Genomic DNA, 24455 nt, shown 5'->3' on the forward strand with positions numbered 1-24455 from the left:
TGAGCAATGGAGCGGGTGTGCCTGATGACTACAGCTGGCTTCCAGCAGCGGGCGCCGCAGTCAGCCTCGCTCGTCCTGCTGCAGCGGCCGGCATTGTTCTCCTTAACCTTTCCCCTGCTTCTGTGAGGCCTCAGCCCGGGCACAGCCATGCCCATCCTTGGAAACACTGGTTTTAGTAATTGAGTTGATTTACCGATCATCAGTGTATATAATTGAACCGTGGTTCAGGGCTGTGTGCCCCCCCAAACCCCTCCAAAAAAAAGGTGTGCTTTAATCTACTTGGTTGTGTAGCTCGCGTATTTCTTCCAGACTTGTGATCTGGCGATTCAGTGTCTACAGGTTTCTATACAAGAATGTGTCCTTTGGTAATTCTACCTAACGATTAGGAGGTCAGTCTGGGATAGAGTTGGTTTCTGAGAACCTAACAGCTGGTAAAACAAACATGAGCTATAAATATCATTAATCACAGTGTTTTTTATTTTCCAAAGTGCTCCTAGATCTCTGTCTTCCTTCTTAACATCTGTCATGCATTTAGGACCTGTTATTAGGTTCATGTATTCTTATGACAGACAAACTCACTGACTCACCTCAGTGTAGGCGACTCATCCCCCACTCCACCTCTCTCCTGAGCTGCTTCTCTTCAACTGCCTGTGGCACATTTCCACCAGAATGTTCCATCTGCACCCCAGTCCTACATCTCTAAAACAAATACTGTTTCCCTTTTTTTCTGTCCCCTTTCTGTGTTCACAGTACTACTAACCTCTCATATGTCCAAATTCAAAATCTCACCCTCTTACATGGATCCTCTCTTCAGTGCCCCACAAAACAGTGTTTTACAGTAAAACTTACATGCATGTCCTATTCTCAGTCACACAAGGCCTTAGTTCATGCCTGGGCACTTAAAGGGATTTCTGTCTTCACCAGTGTTCTCATGTGTGATAGTGCTGCCAGATTAGTTTGTATATCCTCTATTTTACTAATTCACCTTCTTTAATGCTTGCTCAAAAACACCCCTTGGTTTCAGAACCAGTATGGTAAATGTCAACCCTCTTAGCCTGGCCTGGACTCCCTTTCCAGCCCCATCTCACTGCTGCTCCCCACACGCCCTGTTCTTCAGACACACAGGACTACTTTGCATTTCCAGTACATAGCTCTGCTCTCCTACCTCCATTTATCATTCCCATTCTATCTATCTTTCAAGATCTAGCTTAAATACCACTTCCCTCATGAAGCCTCTAATCAGAATTGTTTCTCCTTACAATTTTCAGCACTCTTTGTGATGCTCTAATGTCACTTAGTACATCCCCAAAGGCCACACGGTGTATTCAAAGATGCTATTTAAGGGGCAGCATTTCAGGTTGCTTTTACTTTGGTTAACCCTGAAGCAGCAAGACAACTGCTTGGAGCACCTGACCAGAAATGGATGCAGGCTGGTAGACTCTGCTCCAGTTCCCGTGCATCATCCTTCAGATGGCTGCACACCTTAAGTCTGATGGCTTTGGCCTACACTGAGGGAGGTGACCCCGACTGCAGGAGCACAGAACTCCATACCTTTTATAATCCCAGACTCTCCATCATCCAGACACAACTAATGCTATACATAAGGCAACAATTTTGGTACTCTGTGAGCCACATGGCTTAGTCTTGGAAACTTGTCTCAGACCTTGAAACTTTTGCTTTGCTTGCATCTGGGACACATTCCTTTCATCTGCATCCATTTTTGTCCACTTAGAGACGTTTCTTGGGCAGGCCTACCCATGGCCCAACACATCATATACCTACTTGTGTTAAATCTATTTGTGAACATAATCAATCGGTCATCCCATGAAATCGTCAGCTCTCCACAAACGAGAACCTTGTTCTTGTTTCATCTCTTCACCTCATGGCACATAAAGAAGTATATCTTTCTAATTATAGGTAGTAAGTACATGTTACTTGAATATTTAAGAAATAATTATTGACTAGATTTTTTTGGATCAAGAAAAGGGAAAAAACATTACATGCATGGAGTATAACTTTTAATATAATGAACTCTGAGAGACCCTTTTGATAAAATGATCTTGCTATATTTTATATCTGCAGTTTAGATCAGTACAGCTACCAGAAAGATTTAGCTGTAGTTCTCATAACTCAATATATTGATTTTGCAATATTTTAAAAGAAATTAGAAGACTGCAAACATCACTAAGTGAATCATCAAATAACTACAAATACCAGGAGGAAATGGAACAGAACAAAAGGGCTTTTTCCTAGCCAGGCTTGGCCTTTTTGTTTGGGAAGGAACACCTTTTCCAGGGACTTCTGCCTGAATCTCATTGGCCAGATATTTGCCACATGATGATCCCTTGTAGAAAGGAAGTCTAAAAAGAGTATTTTTAGTTGGTCTCAATTTTAAGTTCTGTTGAAATGCATGAAGGGGAGATCATGGATTTAAGGTAGGCAGCTATAGCAATGGGGAAGGTTTTTCCATGCTCTTATCAAAGTAAATATCACATATTTATTGCCACCTTGACATTATGTGATACCTTTTGCCTCTTACCAGCAAGATGTATCCTCCTATAAAACACCACCTACAACATTCCATCTATAGATTTACCATCATGGTAAAGTATACTCAGATGTCGCAAAAATACATTTTACATTAATCTGAATTTATAGGCAACACCTGAGAAGATTTTGGACATCTCATGGAGTTTGTATATTTAGGACTTTGGTTCAAGAACAGTGAACACAAATAAGGCTTGGTATTCAAACCTCCCTTGAAGGTGTAAACGTGAAAGGTTTTCTTTGAATGACTTTAGTCATGGCTTTCTTGGGATTCTTTGCAGAGCATCAGGCAGAATTAAGTATCTCCCAGATCCATCTAAGACTTGTCATAATCTAGATCCTGCATGTCTTCCCAACTCATCTCTCACTCACCTAACAACACAGTCCCTTCTCTTCTGCCATATAGAACTCCTAGCAGGTCTCCGAGCTCACCATGCTCAAGCTGCTGGGCCTTGCACTGGTTTGGTACCTGCCTACTGCTCCACCTCATCTCTTCCTCCCCCATTTCTCACCTGCTACACTTCAGGGACACCTGTCTTCTTTGCCAACTCAAAAGACACAGTTAATTCCCCCACTTAAGACTTTTGTAACAGCTCCGCCTCTGCCTAATATGATCATCCCCTGAGCTTCCCACCACTGCCATTCAGATCTCAGCTTTAAATGATACCTTCCCCACTGTCCATTCTAATTATCCCCATCCCCACTTACCACCACCCCACCTATATTATTCTCCTATAGCACATCTCACCACCTAATATTTGTCTAGTTCAGTTATTGAGACTCTGCCCTGCTAAAATGTTAGAATTATGAGAAAGGATATTTTGCTTGTTTTGTTCACTGCTGTATCTTCAGTACTGGTACTTAGTAGATATTCAGTCAATGTTTATTGAATGAATAAATGGCTAAATAATTGAGTATCACTCCTGTGCCTGGGATATCCTTCTCTACTCACCTTCATCCTCTAAGTCACAGATTCTGGATGCCCCCACCTGAAACACATCTGATTTAAATCTCACTTCTGTGTTCCTATTGTAACCTTCCCCAGAATAGCATTATTTATATATATACTGTAATTCCTGATTACTTAGCTATTTCCCCACCAGACACAAAGTGGGCAAAATCCAAGTTCATCATCTCTGAAGCAGACACGCACATGTAGCACCACTGTGCATATTAAAGAGAGGCCAGGGCACCCAGGTTAATGAGTAATAGTGGGCTGGAATTCAGCCTCCCTCTCCCTTCAGCAGGGAACAGCCTAGAAGTCTATGGCCCTGGCAGACAATAATGGTTTGTTTAATTCATTAAGGGGGCGAATTTCCTCTATCTGAGCATTTTCTTAAAAGAAAAGAAACTAAGGTGACTGAAAGGATGAAACTGACAGTTACTGAAAGTCTGCTCTGTTGCTGGCACTGTTAAAAGTTCTTTTTTTATTTTTAACCACCTTTGTATGATTGTCATACAAAAAGCTGTACATGTTTAATGGATACAACCCGATGAGTTTGGAGCTAAGTATACACCAGGGAAACCATCACCACTATCAATGCCATAAACACACCCATTACCTTCACAAGTTTTCTTCCACCCTGTGTGCATGTGTGTATGTGCATGTGTGTGAAAAATACAATTCTAGGTTCTTTTCACACATTTCATGTACTTCTTACAACAACCACATGCAGGGAAGATTAGTTTTAACATATTGTGGATGAAGAAACAGGCTCAGAGAGATTTTGCAACTTCCCCCATGGTCATACCATTAGTAAACATTGAGTCTGATTAAAACCCAGGCACATCTGATTCCAAGGTTGTCCCTGGCTGGCCTCGGCTTATTCCCGAGAATTCCCTTGGGCTTCTTCCCAGGAGTCATGGGTTATGTATGCAGTACTGTTAGGACAGGCCCATGTGCACAAAATCTTGTCTTGTTCCCTTTTTTTTTAATGTGCCTTGACCATTAGTGTTGTTGACTGCCTGATGATTATTGAGCAGATTTAGATTTTTCTGATATTTCTAAGTCTGTAGCGGAACTGTATTATCGAGTAGCAATGCTATTGTCAAATAATGTTTTTAAAAATGGATTATCATTTGTTATGTTTCAGGTTACAGTTGCTTTCTTAACTTGTTTGCAAGTTTTACTGCAAGGAATGGTGATACATTTTAAATTTGAGAAATTCTAAGAAAGGATACAGTAGCAATTTTAAGTTAGAACTCTTAAGCCTTATCATTTATTTTATTTGCCTATTATCTTTTTGCTATGTAGGAGATATTTCCTTTTCGTTTTGTTTTGAAATTATATACTTTCTCTACTGAAATTTCTAATAAAAGAGTAAGTTCAATTGTCTTCTGAAAAGAGAATATTGCTTATCTTACAAATTTGTGGTATTACCAATAATACAGTATAGGCTATGTTAGAAGAGTACCGTGGACCATAAGTACTATAATATACACAGCCAGACAATAACATTGATCACATATAATGTTGGAAGAGCTTTTCATGGCAACAACACACATATGAGTTATCTTTCTCTTGAAGATGGAGACATCATTGGACTTTTTCATTTGGATATCCTCTGACACTTTCATACTGGACATCATCAAAATCAGCTTGTTCTCCACCAACCTCTCTATCCTAAATCTTACAACCAGTTCTCCTTCCCTGCTTACTTTGTACTGGTGGTGCCAATCTTCTGCTCAAACAGCCAAAGGATCTTAAAGTTGAAAAAGACTTGAGAGACAATCTTCTTCAAACTCCTGTCTCATCTAAGGAAACACTAAAAAAATTACTGAGACCCAGATAACTCAGTCTCCCACAGTTAAAATCCTGGCCACACTACTTGCAGTGGATTCTTGAGCAAGTCATGTCACCTGTCTGTGCCTTGGTTTTGATAAAGATAAATAGAACCTATTTCATGTGGTTGGAGTGAAGAACACATGGAATAATACACATAGTGCTCTCATCACAGTAACCCAGCACACAGTAAACACTCAATGAACATAAGCCTTTAGTGTTAGCCAGTAGATATTTATCCAGCTTGCCTTAAATTGCCAATGCTAGGAATCACACAACTTTTCACAGCAGATCATTCCAATATTGGATAATCATTTTTAGAAAAGTATCATATTCCTTCAACAAATATTCACCAACTGTCTGCTATATGTACCAAATACTGTAATAGAACCTGAGAACAAAGGGGTGAGTGGGAAGAGGGTATCTGGCCTCATGAAGTCCCCTGTCTAGCAAGAGTCTACCTGACTGGCCGTTTCAGCCCACTTGGCGGTGATACTCTTCTTTGAGTCCCTTAGGGACATGACCAAGGAGACCTTTTATCTGCCCCTAAGCAACTGGTCCACAGACTCCCCAAGAAGTTCAGTCCTCTCTTCTAGAGCAAATCACCCTGTCCCTGTGAGCTTTCATTTCCTTATCTGTAAAGGGGAGTAAACAGTTCCTGCCTACTGTCACTAGGCTGTTGTAAAAATAAAATGAGATCATTATGTGGTCCTTGTAACCTGTCAGGTACTTTATAATGATGAGGTATTCCTGGTGTTAAGCCAAAGAAAGAAATGACTCTCCTGATGATGGAATTTTAGACATCAGTCAGCCATGGAAGATCTTTTGGCTACGACTTGATGGGGGTTGAGAAGAAGAACTGGACTGAGTCCCCAAACAGGTCTACCTACAGGGACAAGGCTGGGCCGTGTCAACAAGGCATCCAGCTTTGCTCCTGAAAATCACATTGATGGCTAATACTGTGCTGGAAGGTCACCAGGTTTTAGATCCAGACAGACCTGAGTCAAAATGCCTTATCTACCACTTACTAGTTGGGTGACTTTGTGCAAAGTACTTAACCTAAGCCACAGTTTTCCTCATTTGTAAATCATATTCTCTCTCCTGGGAATTCAGAATTAGAACCGAGACACATTCAGTTTGGACTAGGCTTTTGAGCAGAGAAGATGTAATGTCAAGGAATAAAACATGGCTATCATCTTCCCACACTGACGTGACAAAGCAAGAAAGCTAGGTTCCAAAGAGAAAAAAATGAAACAGGATTGTAGAGAAAAGCAGAGATAAGAGATGGAGCTGCCCAGCTCCTGATAGGCTTCCACTTCCAGGTGGCAGAATTTCCTGAACTCAACCAGGACATACCCCTGATATTTTAGAACAAACTCTTTCTTACACTAGAGCAGTTTCTGTTGCCTGCAAACAGAAGTAACTGATAGTTCCTTCTTGTCACCCTCCTATTTTCCTGAGTCTAGTATCTACTGGATTCCTAGGAAACTGTCCAGGCAGTTGCAAATGGGACTTGAAAAGTCCATCTTCTGTTTTCAGAGGAAAGGCAATAGGAAGTAGGAGCAGATTCTCCAACACTTGGGAGGCATGGTAGCATTTTTCTGAATTAGGGAGAATGAGGAAACTGCCAAATTTCATGCATCATCAGTAATATTTACTGTGAACCAACCCAGCCAATAGAACTCTGAAGAGATACTTTAAAAACCTATGCCAAACTGAACTGACCAAATCAGGTTTATCACATTGAATTATTTATATTAAGTAGTTCTAAAGTTATGATTATTTTATTAAAAATAAAATTGGCCATTGAACATGTTGCTAAAAGACAATTTTATTAATAAGACATTTTAGTAAATATTTCCTCATTCAAGAAAGTCCTTTGTAATTAATTTGTATTAGACACCTTGATTGCCTTCCCCAGATCTACCCAACTCTCCTTCCTCATTCACACACACACACAAACATTTCTGCCCATATTCCAACCTTCTTTGAATAGCCACGTGCTTCAGGAAAAGCTGGAGGATGTAGCCTCAGCTCCAGAGCCTGGGTGATTATTGATCCTATGATTGATTTCCTCTTATAAATGGTTGGTTTGACCAATTAGGTGTAAGAGTTGAGAGGTTTTTCAAAAAGATTTCTCCTTCACAAGAGAAAATAAATGAAACGATGGTCTTTTCTTTCTCTGGATATTATCATTTGTGACCATGAGGGCAAACACAGCTAACATACCAGAATGACAAAAGGATTAAAAAACCTGAATGACATTTTTGAGTCATTTAATTACTAACTGGCACTACCCACCACTTCTAGGCCACTCAGTATGTAAGATAATAAAGGCCCCTAATATTTAAGCCAGTTTTAACTGGAGATTTCTGTGACTGGGCTGAAAAACATCCCAACTGATGACCATGATATCTAACAATCCTTTTAAATGATGGTAGCATTTGGCAATTTCTAACATTCTTACATGTGTTCAAAAGTGAGTTGAATAAAAATAATCCCCTAACTATTCCCCTACAACCCTTAAAAGTTCCATATGTTACAAGAAAGAAAATGTATTTGAAATCCTCATTGCTGTCATCTGCTGTTGTGTACATAGAATGTACCAACACGGTGCCACTGCCCACTTCATGCCGCCTCCACAGAATTCTGTCCAAGGACATCCTGTTAAAACTCTATTTGGAGAATTTCCTTTCCTCCACTTCCACTATTATTGTGTATGTGTGTTTTGTGGGCTTTTTTCCCAGTGTCCTTTTTTCTTTTTGCATCTTTGGCATTCCTAATTAAGAGTTTTCCCTTAATGGCCCTTATAAGGTTGTTTGTGCTGTTATTGGCATCAGAATTTTTGTAACGGAAACATCTTGTAATGGGAGGAAACAATTTTTCTGTCAGTGGTATCCCCAATGGCTAACTTTCATTATACCAAGGTTGATGATTCATGAATGGGAGTTCTCCTTGTATATAAGCACTGCCATGATGGGTGAGCAATGGTGCTTTCGCTATAGTCCAAAGACCGAAGGAATAAAATGTCCTCCACCCATATGATAATAGGGTTAATTTGATTCTAAATAGATAGGTCACGACTTATTTCTTTGGAAGTTATTTATTTGTTGGCTTGATTTCCACAGCCTGCTCTTTTTTTGAATAGGAGATATCTTCTAGTCTCAAATTATTTCCATTCATACATCCATTGAAACAAACTTGCATTTGTCTCCTAGTTTTGTTTCCCAGAAGCTCCAGGCTGATCAAAGAACTCTCAAAATAGGAAGTAAGCTAAGAACTTTGATACCTTTGTGCTTTTCATATGCTTAAGGCAATATTCAGGAATGTTCTTTCCCTGCTCTTGCTCTCCCAAATTCTACCTCTTCTATCTTAATTCACCCTCTCCCCATCCCCAGTGTTCCCTTGTGCCAAAGGTATACACAGTGCTACAACTCCATTTTCACAGCCCTATAGACTAGCATAGCTGCCTGCAAGTTTTCTTTAAAATGAAGTGGTACATTTTGCCAGCTCGCTATTTGCTTCCTCATGGTATTATCCATTTTGTTATATTTGACCCAATTTTTTAAATGGAATCAATAGTTATGACACTTAGAGGGATACAATCAGTTAACTAATGTGTTAGTTTTTAAATCTTCAAAGATGACAATGCAATCTATACCTTTGATACTTCTCTTAAACTCGAGAACCCTATCTCCAATTACTGACTTTTACTGCCATTTACTATCCCACAGACTCCTCAAATTCAACAAATAAAAAATGTACCTACTCTACTCCTAACCCCACTGCTACCTGTTTCTCCTTTGGCGTCATGAATCATGCTTAATGGCTCTACTATCCAACTTGATAGCCAAGTCAGAAACCTAACCTCATCCAGCACAATAAATAAAATGCTTTCACAACTAAAATATCTCTGGATTATATCCTATCCTCTCATTCCCACTGATACTACCAACTGTTATTACTTAGCCTCCTCACGCACCTTCTTACTTCTAGTCTTGCCCAGCTCCAGACCTGTCAGAATGATTTTCTTTAAGGCAAATCCCATCACTGTCTCCATGAAACTTTCCAAACCCATCATCTATCCCTGCAGAATGGATTGTCCTCTCCAATGTCACCACTCATGCTCTCAAGAGATTTCTGTCAAGGGGAATCATAGACCTTAGTGGTGAAAAGTGCATTTTCTGGAATCAGATCTTTATGATTTGTACCCTGGCTCCACCACTTTACTAGAGGCAAGTTACTGAATATCTGTGCTTCAGTTTCCTCTTCTATAAAATGGCACTAATCAATAGTACACCTTAAGATTAGGCAACACATGTTAGCACTTAGCACATACCTGGCACATAGTAAATAATAAATGTTATAATAATGTGACTATTATTACAGAAAATCTATGACTTCCATTGCATTTGTATTTATATATAAATATATATTACATATTTACATTGTTTATATATCTTTTCACTAGGCTTTGAATTCCTTCCACCTAATTTACCTTTGTAGCTCAGCATCTAGCACTAGCCTGAAAAGTAGTAGACACTCCACACTTTTTGTCTGAATGACCACATTACAGCCTGGCCACATAACCCTTCATTGGCTTCTGATTGCCTGTATTATAAGATATATACTTTTTATAATGGTTTACAAAATCTCTGAAGTTCAGCTCCTACCCATCTATTTTGCTTCATCTGCTATACTCCAGCTAAGGAAGGTCATATGCAGTTCCCCAAACAGACATTTCCTTCAACCAGGAATTTCTTACCAGCCTTTTCCCCAAACCTGGTAAACTTGATATTCAAGAACCAAATCAAATATCTTTCCCTTAAAAGTCTTTCCTGACCTTACAGATGGTCACCAAGTCTAGAAACACAGGCAAATACATAATAAATGGTTTGCTCGTATATTACAATACAGGATGAAATTTATATATCTCTGTTTCCAGACTTCATGGCCACCCTAAAGCTAGAACTGATCCCTCCTTCCCTCCCGTGTGCACCTACAGTACTCTGCCTCTTGTGAAGCACTGATTACTCAGGATGCAGCACACAGAGGCTCTGCCTTACTCATCTTTGTATCCCAAGCATCCAACTCTGTGATTGACACAGATGAGCCACTCCGCAAATATTTGTTAAACGAATAAAATGTAAATATTTATGGATGATCTATGTTTAAGGGAAGGAAAATTGCTGCCCATTGAATCATAAATAGTGACTATCCCTAATATACAAATGGTGGTGAAGCAAATGCTTGGCATGTGCCCTGGGAATTTCCTGCTACATAGCTTACATTCAGCTTTTATTCATGGTTAAAACATGTCTCCTTTGAATAGATATTCCCATTTTTTTAAAAGGGAAAATATAAGGAAATATGGTCTATTTTAATCAGTCACCATTATTTGAAGCACTCAAGAAAAAAATTGAGTAAAATAAATAAAACATTTCAAAAATCAATGATATAATGAAGTATGAAGGTTCTTATTAATATGGGAAAATTAAAACCTTATAAAGAGCTATTATCCAAACTGAGCCGATAAATGTATTGCTGTTAAGGTCAACTTTAATTTATACTGGCCGATGGAACTCATGTATATGGTTGCAGTCAGATGTATATGGTTGCTATTCGAACTAGGGAACTAGCGGTCCCCCACCCATCCACCTGCAGCAGATTTCCTCTGGCTCATGGTAAAAATCACAAGCCAGTTTTCTCTCAGCAAACTTCTCAAAGAAATAATATTTCTTAAAGGTGACATTTGGCCAGAAAAATAAACACTAAACATGACAGTTTCGTGACATAGTCTGTGAAGTGGAATAGAGCCTCAGGCTGGTGACAATAACCACACTGTCAGATGTACGTTTTACAGTCGCACACTGGCTAGTCTAATAATGGAACCATTTAGAGGCTGTCTTCGCTTTCATAGTGACTCATTGTCCTAAGAAATTTCACTTTCTATGAGAGTAGAGTAGCTTGTAATTTCATGGTCACTGTAACAACTTTCAACCTGTCAGAGACACTTTAGGTCTTGGGGAGGTTATATTTTAGGTCTGATTTTGAAGGAGTATTGTGGGGGGGGGGGGTAATGCCACCATCACTCATTGAAATCTAAAGTAAAATTATTTTCATCTAATAAAGGATTACTCTGTTCACCATTAAACTAACCTATAAAAGGCCATGTGCATATAAGCTATAATAAATATGGCATAATAACACTCAGAACTAGGAGTGCAGAATTGGCATTTAAATCTCCGAGGAAGTTGTTAAATGGTATAGGATGAGTCAAAAAGAACTGAACATTTCCAAAGTGGACAACTCTAACCAGGTAATACACAATCATGTATGTGCTAAACTGTGGGCGACCTTTTAAGTGTCGAGACAGAGAAAAGTATTAGGTTTTGACCATGTTTATATTTGTTAAGTGTTCAGTTCCTTCTGAATCATTCTGTACAATGAGTGTAATAATCTGAGGTCCAAAAATGGGATCTAGATGGTCTGTGAAACCCCTGAAATTATATGTGAAAATATTGTATAGTTGAGAGTTGAAATTATTTGATTTTATCCCATATTACAATTTGTATTTACTAATAATACAGAATCAATAACTTTTTCATGAATAGATTTCATGATAATGTTAGTAATTATTGAGTTAATCTTAAATATTTATTTTAGAGTTTAATAAACTCCAACAGAGTTTTAGAATTTAAAAACTACAGTGTTTTTTTTTTAAGGTCTATAGTATACATATAAAAAACATGTCTCATATGTTTCATAAGTACACTTCACCCAAAGCACTCCCTATCAAAATACAGGACTGTATTTTTTACATAACCAAAGCACATAATCCTAAAATTTGTTTGGAACCACAAAAGACCCTGAACAGCCAAAACAATCTTGAGAAAGAAGAACAAAGCTGGAGGTACCACACTCTCTGGTTTAAAACTATACTATGAAGTTATAACAAACAAAATGATATGGTACTGGAACAAAAACAGATGCATAGATAAATAGAACAGAATAAAGAGCCCAGAAATAAACCTATTCTTATATGATAAGTTAATCTATGATAAAGGAAGCAAGAACTTGTAATGGGGGATAGACAGTTGCTTCAATAAATGGTGTTGGGAAAACTGGAGAGCCTAATGAAAAAGAATGAAACAGGACCACTTTTTTATACCATATACAAAAATAAACTGAAAATGCATTAGAAACATAAATGTAAGATCTGAAACCATAAAACTCCTGGAAGAAAACATAGGCAGTAGGCTCTCTGACATTAGTATTAGAAAAATGTTTTTGGATATATCTCCTCAGGCAAGGGCAACAAATGGGTCTATATCAAACTAAAAAAGATTTTGCACAGTGAAGGAAACCATTCAACAAAACAAAAAGGCAACCTACTGAATTGCCTTGAGAAAATACTTCTAAATGATATACCTGATAAGGGGTTGATATATAAAATATATAAAGAACTCATACAACTCAACTCAATCACAAAATATAAAACCTGATTTAAAAATAGGCAGAGGATCTGAATAGACATTTTCCCACATAAGATACACATAGTCAACAGGCACATGAAAAGATGTTTGACATCACTAATCATCAGGGAAATGGAAACCAAACCCACAATAAGATACCACCTCACATCTGTCACAATGGCTATTATCAAAAAGACAAGTAATAATAATTGTTGGAGAGGATGTGGAGAAAAGAGAACCCTTGTGCACTGTTAGTGGGAATGTAAACTGGAACAGACACTACTGAAAATAGTATGGAGTTCCTCAAAAAATGAAAAATAGAACTACCATATTATCCAGTAATTCTACTTCTGAATATTTATCCAAAGAAAACAGTAACACTAAAAGACATATGCAACCCTTTGTTCAGTGCAACATTATTCACAACAGCCAAGATATGGAAGCAACTTAAGTGTCCACTGAAGATGAATGGATTAAAAAAAAGATATGGTACATACATACAGTAGAATATTACTCAGCCATGAAAAGAATGAAATCTCACCTTTTGCAACAACATAGATGGATCTAGAGGGTATTTGCTAAGTGAAATTAACCAGACAGAAAGACAAATACCATATGATTTCACTTGTATGTTCTTCACTTTTGTTAAAAAATAGAACAAATGAACAAAAACAAACAAACATAGTCATAAATACAGAGAACAAACTGATAATTGCCAGAGGGGTGGGGGGTTAGAGGGATGGGAGAAACAGGTGAAGGGGATTAAAGAGGTAAAAACTTCCTGTTATAAAATAAGTCACAGGGATATGATATATAGCATGGGAAATATAGTCAATAATATTGTAATAACTGGACAGTGACAGAGGGTAACTAGACCTAACAAGCTGATCATTTCATAATATATAGAAATATTGAATCACTGTGGTATATTTGAAACTCATAAATTATTACATGTCAGTTATAATTCAATAGAAAAAATAAACTTCAATCCTGGCTGCTGCAGCATTGTTATCATTCTTGTTGGGGGACCCAGGGTCACTTCTAGTACAGAGACTCTTTCCTACAAAATATAAAAAAGGCATCAAGATGCCCTTTCTCTTAGTGGAAGAGAGGCAGTCTTGCAATGGGGAACATTGTTTGGCGTGGGAAATGTGACTGGAGTTCAACCTTTCATATCCCCTCAGCTCGCTACCTTTGTGTCATACACAAATTGTACAACTGTACACAGCAGCCCTGCTGGAACCCCAGTGAAAGAAAATATATAAGGACTCCAGTACTTTCTCTACTTAAAATACCTTGAACAGAGACCAAGCTATTTTTTTTTAATTTTTTCAAAAAGAACTGTATTTAACTTATTGTAAGGTCCACATTTTTAAACAATTTAACATCTCTGAAATTTCTCACAGTGTTATACCCAGTAAGCCACATTTTATATAATGAATACATTTGTTAAGCAAAGAAAAAATCATTAAATAAGTGAAATAATCCTAACTTCTATTTATTGTTCTCACTCAAAATAATATGCCATTTCTTACTTGAAAGAAGATACCCTGTAGATCTATCAAACAGAACACTTTCCCTTGTCCTCTGTTTTCAAGGACTCCTTAGACTAAAATAATTCCTCCTCAACCTCAAAGCACTTTGTTCATATTCTGCTTGTGGCTTTATTTTGCTCTGCTTTGTACTGTAATTATACTTTGCTTCTCTTGCCTGTAAGCTGCTGCCGGGCAGAGCCTGTGGACCTTTGTGTTCTCTTCTATGTCAGGTAACAGCAATGGTCAGGTGGAAGCAGCCTGGGCTCTGGAGCCAGGCTGACCTGCATTCGGACACTAGCTCTATGATCATGAGGAAGTCACTTTTAGAATCCCATTTCTTCACTTGCGAAATGGAGGTAACACAACAATTGGGATTGGTCTGAAAGTTTAAAAATGAGTGAAGTTGTAAAGGACTGGCACTTAGCAGGTTCTTTATAACTGACTAGCACTATTTGTCAGGTGGCAAGAACTTTGGAAGCAAACAGTTTGACATCCTTGCTTGGTCACTTAATGTGTCCCTAAACTACAAGCTACCTCTCTAAGCCTCAGCTTCTAGGCACCATGAAGGTATGATCTTGTCCATCTCACTCAGTGTTGTCCTCAGCATCTAACACAGAGCCTAGCTGTCGTTGAATGGATCAAAGAAACCTGAAGATAATTCCTTACAGCACGACTACAAACATTACTAAGACTGTATACAGAGTGCCAGGCACAGTTACAATACTTGGTACCTAGGCCATAATAACTGATTTTTGGTTGTCAAAACAAATGGATATAAAAAATTTTGGATGTAAAAAATGCTATGGGCATTCATGCCCATGTATTTACCATGTTAATTACAGAAGTAGGCAGGCAATAAGAGGACACAGCTAAAGGACTGGCCTGATGACTAACACCTTCTACTATTAAATTGTCCTCATACCTCCAATGCAATACTATTACAGGCAGCAAGAATCACTTGTTTAGTTAATATTTATTGAGCACTTAGGATGTGGAAGACACCAAAAGGGATAAAATATGAACAAGTTCATCTATGTCAGCAGCAAAACAGAGAGGTACTTGCTTGCTTTCAAGAGTCTGAGGCCTCAGATTACTGGTGTTTCATGAAAAGGAGATTCAAAAAGATCATAATTAACACACAGAATACTTGGTATCCCTTTCCCCCTTATTTCAAATAACTACTTCCATAACTATGACCTTTCTACTCCTACCCATTTAGACAGTGGGAGGTAGCCCCTATGACCTTTGTCACAAATCTAGATAATACAGGTCAGGACAAGGGAATTTCCTATGCCCTGATACAACCCTCCCATTATTACCACAGGCTAGACAGGAGGGCTGCCTAGATAAGAGGAATGGATAGAAGGAGGGCAAAACGCAGCTGTGAGTCTAAAGATAAATGATTACACCTCATCTGTGACGTGGCTGTTAGGTGATCTCACCTGAAACATTCCTAATCAATGCATGTCATTCTTGTTCTCCAAGATAGGTAGTAAAGCAGACTCCATAAGCCGTACTGGAGTACTATTGATCAAAGCAGAAGAAAACGTCCAAAGCCAGTATACTTGAATTATCAACTTGAATTTTCTTGTCATACATTTATGTCTTGATTCTTAATTCAAAATATGTATTAGGATATAGAGTCCAGAGTCTAAACAATGTTTTTATATGATTGTTTCTAGGCAAAAGGATCCAAGCAATGACCTTGAGGCCTAGCCACTAGCTTCTCCAGCTCCCTTTGTGCCCTCTGAGCCTCTAATGTTGGAAGTAGATTTCTGGCCACAACATGAAACACGGGATACTGGGAGGAGCAGCAATGCTGATTGAAAAGTAAGGAGCAGAAAATTTCCTGGACCAAGAATTCAAGAAGGAAAGTAGGGAGGGCAGAGAGAATATGGGAGGATGGAGAGGAGGATGGAAGGAAGGAAAGATAAAACAGATTAACCTAGAAGTTCCATCCATCTCAAAGATGAATTACATTAAACATGGAGCTGAAGGAGCTCTGAGGAATGGCCCCCGACCTACACTGGCCAGTGGGGTGGGGTGTGGGGAGGCACTTGTATCAGCTGAGGAGCACAGTGCTGAGCTGCGTGGAACAGGACACCTGGAGACCCTCTGTTTCAGACACCAGGCTACGTGAGCACCCAGGGCCACTTCTGGGGTGGGAGGTGATGGTGCCAAGCTACCAACAGGTGGTGTGAGTCTTTGAAATCCTCCTTGCTCCCTTTATACAAAACACCTTCTTGTCTTCCCTTCCCACCTGGGCAACCCCAGATGGAAGACGCAAGTGCATGGAAGCCAGCTAAGCGTGAACGTGTGTGTGTGGAAAGGAGGCAGAAACTAGTATCTTTCCTGGGTGTGGACTCATCAGTGTTGATTCTGGGGAGGCTAGATGTTCAAGGATCAAAACTCTTATCGTGTGTGACAAAAAGTTTATCTTCTACCATGTTCTTCACATGCTTCCGAGAATCCCTAAGGACTGCTTGCCTGCCCTGCACATCCACACTGGCCGCCCTATGTGCCCAGGAACAGCATGGAGCCGGGCTGTGGCTCAGCTCTCAGGCAGTCACCTCTCGCTGGGGAATGACCACCCTCCCAGGCTGCTGCCAGGCTTCTCGTTCTGCTTTCCTTCAGCCACCGACACATATCCATCCCTGAATCCCCCAGGGCACCACAGAGATCAGAAGGCTTGGGATAACAGAAAAGAATAAGAATATAAAAAATAATATTTTCCCAAAAAAGAACTGGCTCCCAAAAAGCTCCTTCAGGTTTTGTGGGTTCTGCATTGCTTAGTATTAAAATTTTTTGCTTTCCTTGGCTCCTAATACTGTCTGTGGGATTATGGGGGACAGATCCAGATCCCTTTATCTAAAGAGAAGGCTTGGGACCTCTGCAGATTGCTGTCAACCTGACCACATTCTGATTTGGATCTGCCAACATCGAGGATGGAGAGAATCAGGAAGTACAGAGAAGCTGAGAAGCAAGGAGATGAGAAAGATCTGGTATGAAACATCAGCACTGTGCTCTATGACTCAGAACCGTCTCCTAATAGTAACATTCTATCTTTATTTTATGTATATAGCAACTTTTCTCCATAATAAATTATCTTCTTATAAGAAAAACTGAAGGACTCGAGTGGAAAATTTAACCAAGCTGCAATTTTTGTAACATGAGGTCATACAGGAGGTTCTTTTACAGAAAGATACTAGGCCTGCCTTATTCCTAAAGGAAAAATAACATGGTGAAACTGCCTTGTTTATTGAGAATGCTAAGATAATAAATTGATGTTATGAGTCCCATTTGAGCGTGTCTGAGTGAGAATCTGTTGAAGCAGAAGGAACATTATGGGAAAAAAGCTTGGGAAGTGAAATTAGATTTTTCATACATGGAATAGCAGCTGCTCAGATAGCAGAAAAATCCTCGCAAACAACTTATCAAGGGGCAATGCAGAAAACAACAATGAAGACAGCTCTTCTTTCCAAAGAGAGAATGGTCCAGGACAGCTCCGTGACTGCAGGTGACAGCAAGTTACATTCCATATATGGAAAGTACTGAATAACTAATGTTCAAAGGTTTATAGCCCAGAATGAACAGTCTAGCTTGCAAACTGCCTCTGACTCAACTCAAAAACAGAATTTTAAAGCATAATCACGTGTTGGATGCACACTATGGCCACAATAAAGAGTGATGTTTGCTTATGCCAGAGGCTTTCTGGAGATCCAAGACATTCCAAACACCAGTCACCACTGAATGGCCAACTCTGAGATTAGGTGAGTGTTTAAGGTAGAGCAGCCACACTGGTATAAAAACAAAGCAAAAGATTGGTAGTAAACACGAAAGCCCAACAGAGTAATTGCACTAATGCAGCCCTCCTAGTGGGTAGGTCTTAAAGGACCAAAGACTTTCAGCATTTGTAAACGACATCCTTGCTCTTTGGCAGACAGGTCAAAATTATTTTTCTGAAACCATAAACATTTGGTGGGAAATGATTTTAGAGAGAGGAGGTAAAAGGCAATCCCAAGGTAAAATTGCCAAGCTGGGTAAAAGTTGACATGATGACGGTAGCTTTTGAGAAGAGGACTGACATGGTGTCAATGGTTTTTTAGGAAGATTAACAGTAATCAGAAGAATGAATTAAAAGAGGATGGGCAGGGGTGGATTCAGGTTTTGTGTATCTGAAGCTACCCTAGCTTAAAGAGTGTGGACCCTCTTTTAAAATAAGAATACAAAATTGCCAAGGCTACACTCAGAGCCTTTGAATGGACCTGTGAAAGGGAGACGGCCTGAAGGGTAAGCTTCCTTACCTTCACAATAAGCTGCCACATGGGTAAGTGACAGCTCAGGCCACTCACACTGTCACCCCCACCTACCCATCCACCAAAGCTAGAAATCGAAGAATCAGTTTTGATCCTTCCTCTCATTTCCTCTTCAGTCACCAAGTCATGCCCATTTCATTTCCTAAGCATTTTGCAAATTCATCTCTGTCTTCATTTTTCATTCCTCATGCTACATCACCACCTCTTACCTACTTCACTGCAAATAGCCTCCTAACTGGTTTCCCGATTCCACTCTGGTTTGCCTCCCAGAAATCTATCCTTCACCCAGTTGCTCAGAATACTCTGTCCATCTAAAAGGCAAATCTATAATTTCACACTCCTATTGAGTACCCTTCATTAAAGCCCAATCAAGAGAAAGCTCCAAGCCTCCTTACCATGACAAGCAAAGCCTCATGACCTGGACCTTCCTACCTCTCCCACATCACCTCTCAGCTTTTCATAGTATCAACACCATATTGCCTGTAGTTCTCTGCAAATTCATTGTAAGTTTTCACATCCAACTTTTGGCTCCTGGCTGGCCTCTTTGCTTGGAATCTCCTCCTTTTCTCCTCACCCCTTGTCCTTCCCACCTCCCTTTACCAGGCTCACCATCTCCTGGAGGGCTTCATCAACCATTCCTACGCCACCAACTAATGGGGTAGGTGCCCTCCTCTGCAGAGTTCCATCAAAGTACTGAGCAATGTAAAATGCTGAAGAAGGCCTAAAACTAGAAATTTTAGCCTTGGTAAGTCAGAAGGACTCCTCTTCTGAAGTTAAGGGTAGGATGAAAGGACAGTATGGAGACATTGATACTGAAGTGGAAGGAAGGTAGACTGGGAAATTTACACCATCCACCAGTTCTCCAGGGTTTCCCACGACAGAGCCCCAAGCTCCCGGCTTCCCCCACCCTAATTCTACCCAATCACATCCCCCCCAAAGTCACCTGTGACGCATTCCTCTCCATTTTCTACTTTTCTAAGTCAATGAATCCGCTAGACAAGAGTGTAAAGCCTTCAAGGGACACTGCCTTCTGTTCACCTCTTTAATTCACTTGTTTACATATTGTTATTCAATACATAGAAATTACCTTCATTGCCACAGCTAAGGATATGGAGGCAAAGAAGACAAAATCCCTGCCCTTGTGGATTTGATTTGAGGGCAGCATGTCCACTTCAATGATAACCTTCTAAGGATGATGCCCAGCTTTTGCTGCCTTATGCCAGTGAAATGTTCAGGGAGGGTAGACAGGGCTGCACTATGGCAGATGCCTCTCCAGTCATACTGAATATACACCTGTCCCCTGGTGACTGGGAGAATACAGATCTAGATAATAAATCCATGGGACATAAACATATATAAAAACAGAGGTGACAAAATATGGCTATCTTGAAGATAGGTTAATAAGGTAAACAAGCTTCGAGGTGGGACCTTACATGGCCACAAGGCCACCTTGGTTTTCTACCAGTAGCGTATGCTTCCCTCACCCTCTTCTTCCCTTCTCATCACATTCCCAACTCATGGTTTATTCTTAATTTTCTCCATGCTCTCCTGGGTATGATAACATAATTTTTGCTTAAACCCAACAAACCATTTCTAATCTCCACTAGACAGTAGAAAGTATAGGTTCAGAGCATGGGCTCTTCAGTGAAAAGGCTTAAGTTAGATTCTCAGTTCTTGAGCAATTTAATAAACATCTCTAAACCTGTTTTTACATCTACAAAAGGAGATAATACCAACTTTGTGGCTTGCTTCTGAGAATTGAAAGAAATGTCCATGTCAGGTTCTTCTATACCTAGCAATAACCAAAGATTATTACTTCTTGTTACGTGACAATGAGATCAGATACAGCAGCTGGTGTCAGCCCAAAGCCTGACCAGTTCAGGCTGTTGGCCCACATTTTAAAAGTAATGAGACTTTAATTCTGGGATTAATTTCACATCCCTTATGAAACAGCCTTCTGCTATACAGACCTAAAATAAACCAGTGGCCAGAAGAACAGACCAGTTTTAACATTAGTCAGCCTTGCTAGGGCCTCTGGGGTTGGCCTTAATAATAATAGTAATAATAGGAAATGCTGAGTCATCCTGCCCCTGGAGGGGGTGAGGGTGGGGTCGGGGACTGAAATCCTCGGGAACCAGGCCTCCCAGGGGAGCATTACAGGGGCCACTCTGATCTCCTGACCCATATGCAGCTGACTTTTGGTCTCAGTCCTATTTACAGCTCTCCTTTCTCTCTTGCTGATCCAACTGGTTACTGCCCTTCTCTGGGCACGAGCCTTCTGACCTCGGTTATTGAGCAGCAGCCAAATGGGCAGGTGCTCTTACTGACACCTGGGAATTTCCACCTGCTAATCAGGGAGTGCCCTGAACAAGAAAAGGTGCTTTCTTCCTGGGAACATTGCTCAGGTTCTTCTTTGTAAAAAGTTAAATGAGAGGGAGGAGGAAGCAAACACCTGTTCAATAGTGAAAATGGATGGAAATGAAACAAAGGAAAAAAAATTAGATGTGTTTTCTAAAAGACAGATGAATGCAACAACTTTATTAACTTCCTGATCTCATCTGTGCAATCTGAGCTTGCTGTCAGAGATGTAAAGATCTTGCCATCTATTCTCTGTTACAAATTCTCCCCATAATAAATATCAATTCTAGTGACTAAGTGACCCTTGCTCTGTGCTGTAGGACTGTGAGATAGATGGCCCTGATCTTCAGGCTGCGGAGCACTGTGGTGGACTGCAGATGTTCTGAGTTATAGAACTGGTCAACCCTCTATAAAAGAAGCTACCTGGGAAAATGTATTTCAGCATCCACACTTACTGGAGAACCAGTATTGACAAAAATGCTTGCCCTCTGACATCCTGAGTATACAGCTGCCAGCCCCTGTTCCCTTCTAAGCCCCCTCTTCCTATTTCCTCAGTTGTGAAATGCAGAGTGGGTAGAAGTCTCATGCATGAGGACCGAGTGGTCACAAATGCCTCCTCTGTCCTCACTGCTCCTCTTGCAACCCTAACCACAGTTCCTGCAAGTGGCAGGAGGAGGGAGTGGCCAGCAGGTCCAAAGAGCAGCAACTACCGACTGTGCCACTTCCTTCCTCCCTCCTGGGTTCTAGCCTCTGATACCCACTCTGCCCTCTGCCCCCAGCAGGGATGCAAACAAAGCCACCCCACAGTGGGGGCAGGCCCAACCTGGCTGAGCGCCCTTCTCCACTCTGATCACGGAGGGTGGCTGCCGCATGCGGGACTGCTTCCTGCCCCGCTGCTCCATGCACAGCCCTCCAGAAAGGCCTGTGAAGATGCCTTCCTGGCAGAGACAGGGTGTCCCTCCTCATGGGAGAGATGCTCCCCCACTCTGCCCTCTCGGCTTCACAGAGGGCCCACTGCTGAGTCATCCTGTGATCTAGAGATGGTTCTTATTGGCCAACACCCGAAATGATTTGCCATCTGCTCACCAGGTCCTAAAAGTTCTGACATTTGTGGTAAAGATCACATCCTCAGTTTTCATTCTTACCTTTGTTTGTGGACTGTTTTTTGTTTGTTTGTTTCTGGCCCTGGGTCTGTGTGCCCATATTAATTCTCCTGGTTTGTTAATGAAATGAACAGACACGACTTCTTTTATTTAGTTTGATTTTTGTTGCACGTTCTTATTGAAGAACAGGACAGAATCATGGAAGGAGAGCTGAGAATTTTAAAACTCTTAAAGAGTTATACAAATTACCACTTTCATTAACATTTCCTGATTGCTGTAAAATCATTTTTACATGATATGAAAAGTCCAGGAAAGTTTAGCTTACTAAGATAAAAAGTACAATAATCTCACCACCCCATGGCAATGACTGTCCACATTTTGATGTATTTCTTTCTTATCTTTTTTCCTACAAGTTTTACTAGGAATAGGAAACCTATTTTTATCAATAGCACCCTTTAGCAAAGAATTGGTGCCATGCTAGGTCTGTGACATACATATTTGCTATCTTTCTGACAACTTGGAAAGATAGGTATTGCTGAAATTGTAGAAACTGAGTTCCAGGAAGATGAGCTAGTAACTTGTCTGTGCAAGCATTCAAATCCGTATGTCTCATTTCCAGAGCAAATAGACTCCCAACTGAAAGTGAATTTTATAGTGAGAATGAAATGCCAATATAGGGATGTGGAAAGGTTGAGGCTATTCTCGGTGATAGTCAGATCTATCCAGTTCATAACTAAATCCGACCCAGGGAAAAAAGTTTCTTCACTTTTATATAGGAATTTTTAAAGAAAGATTTGTTTCCCCATGAATCTGAAATATTATTGCTTATCACTGTAAGCTGACCAGAAAGGAATGGAGAGGTATCTTTGAAGCATCTACAAAACAGCTCAGCTGGAAGTGCCATAAAGGAGAGAAGAGAGTAAATCTGTGGCAGTTTGGGCCACACTCAGCACAGCATGAGCCTGGCCATGTTTTGTCTGCCAGCTGCAGATAAAGTCATGGCAGCACCGTCCGGTACTATGGGCCAGATGTGAATGAAAGACAGTGAGGATAGAAATGTAGTTGTAGTTCTGCTAAAAACATCTGGGTTCAGATAAAAATATATAGTAAATAGTAAACCCTGTGTTAGCCCTGTACTAGCATGGGGGCATTAAAATAAGTACATATAATAAATGGCTTCCTTGCCCTCAAAGAGCTTCATTATTAAAAAAATATTTATTGAGCATCTACTATGTTCCAGACACTGTAGAGACTGTTTGAATACATCAGTAAGCAAAACTGATAAAGATCCCTGCCCTGTGGAGCTGACTGTTCAGTGGGAGAAGACAGACAACAGACAATAAACATATCTGAGGCAAGCTGGGCAAATCTCAAGCAGCACAGGATCTGGGTACAGAGCACAGGCTTTCTTGGGGAAGCTCCTTGGTGGGGTTGACAAGAAAAGGCACGTGGTCCCTTAATATGCTATTCATTTAAAATTCTTCAGTTTCTAATATTAGGATTTGATTTTATTATCCTTTACCTTTTTTTTTAATTTGTAAGATGTTTACATTGTTCAATATATTTAAAGAAGTGTCACTCTACCTCCTTTTTCCTGCCCTTTCTAGGAAACCATTTTTATAAATTTTTTACTTTTCCTTACAAGGCCTTTGTTTTTGGCAAAAATAAGCAAACATTTAATACATTTCTTTTATCTGCCTAATTTTTGTTTGGAATCTTGTTTTTAGAGAACTGTTCCTTTCTCTCTTTTCTTTAAATAGTTGCTGTATTTTCTATTTTATTTAGCAAGGCTCCTATTGAAGGATATTTGTATTGTTTGTAATCTTTAGCTAATAAAAGTGATGTCACAATGAATAACTCCCTGCAAATAGTTGTTTTGAATTTCTAGAGATTCTGAAGAATAGAATTGCTAAGTTGACAGGTCTGCAGCTTTATTAGGTAATTCCAAATTATCCTCTGTAGAGGCTGTACCATTTTGCACTCCTAACAGTTATGACAGTGACTCTACAGCCTCACTAACAGAGGATATTGTAAGACTTTTTGAGTTTTGCCAGATAGCTGAGCAGTGTTTTCTACCTCATGAAAATAAAACAAACAAAAATCAAAAGAGAACTTCTGCAGTTTTCTCATAGTATAAAATAATATTTTTACATCCTTTTTAATTCACTTTTCTCTTAATATATTCAAGATTGGTAGCTTTTCAGATATTTAAGGGCCATTTTCTTTAAAAAATTTTTGTTCTTCTTTGAACAGCCTGTTCATATCCATTGTGCCTCCTTTTCAGGGGTTTCCTGAATATTGCTTATTCATTTCTCTTATGTATTGTTGGGGAGGAAGAA

General features: G+C 39.8%; 1 long non-coding RNA gene across 2 annotated transcripts in view; it reads left to right on the forward strand.

Moving 5' to 3' along the window:
* Positions 1–17640, forward strand: part of LOC118974144 (uncharacterized) — a 45678-nt gene extending 28038 nt beyond the window's left edge. Inside the window, exons 1-2 of one of the 2 annotated variants that reach the window (XR_012132186.1) lie at positions 14873–15898; positions 16022–17640. This is a non-coding gene — a long non-coding RNA (uncharacterized lncRNA). Of the gene's footprint in view, positions 1–14872; positions 15899–16021 lie in introns of those variants that run through there. The other variant, XR_005063750.2, reaches the window with a different exon arrangement.
* The last annotated feature ends 6815 nt before the right edge of the window (positions 17641–24455 follow it).

Source organism: Manis javanica, chromosome 6 (assembly GCF_040802235.1).
Source record: "Manis javanica isolate MJ-LG chromosome 6, MJ_LKY, whole genome shotgun sequence".
Taxonomy (NCBI): Eukaryota; Metazoa; Chordata; class Mammalia; order Pholidota; family Manidae; genus Manis; species Manis javanica.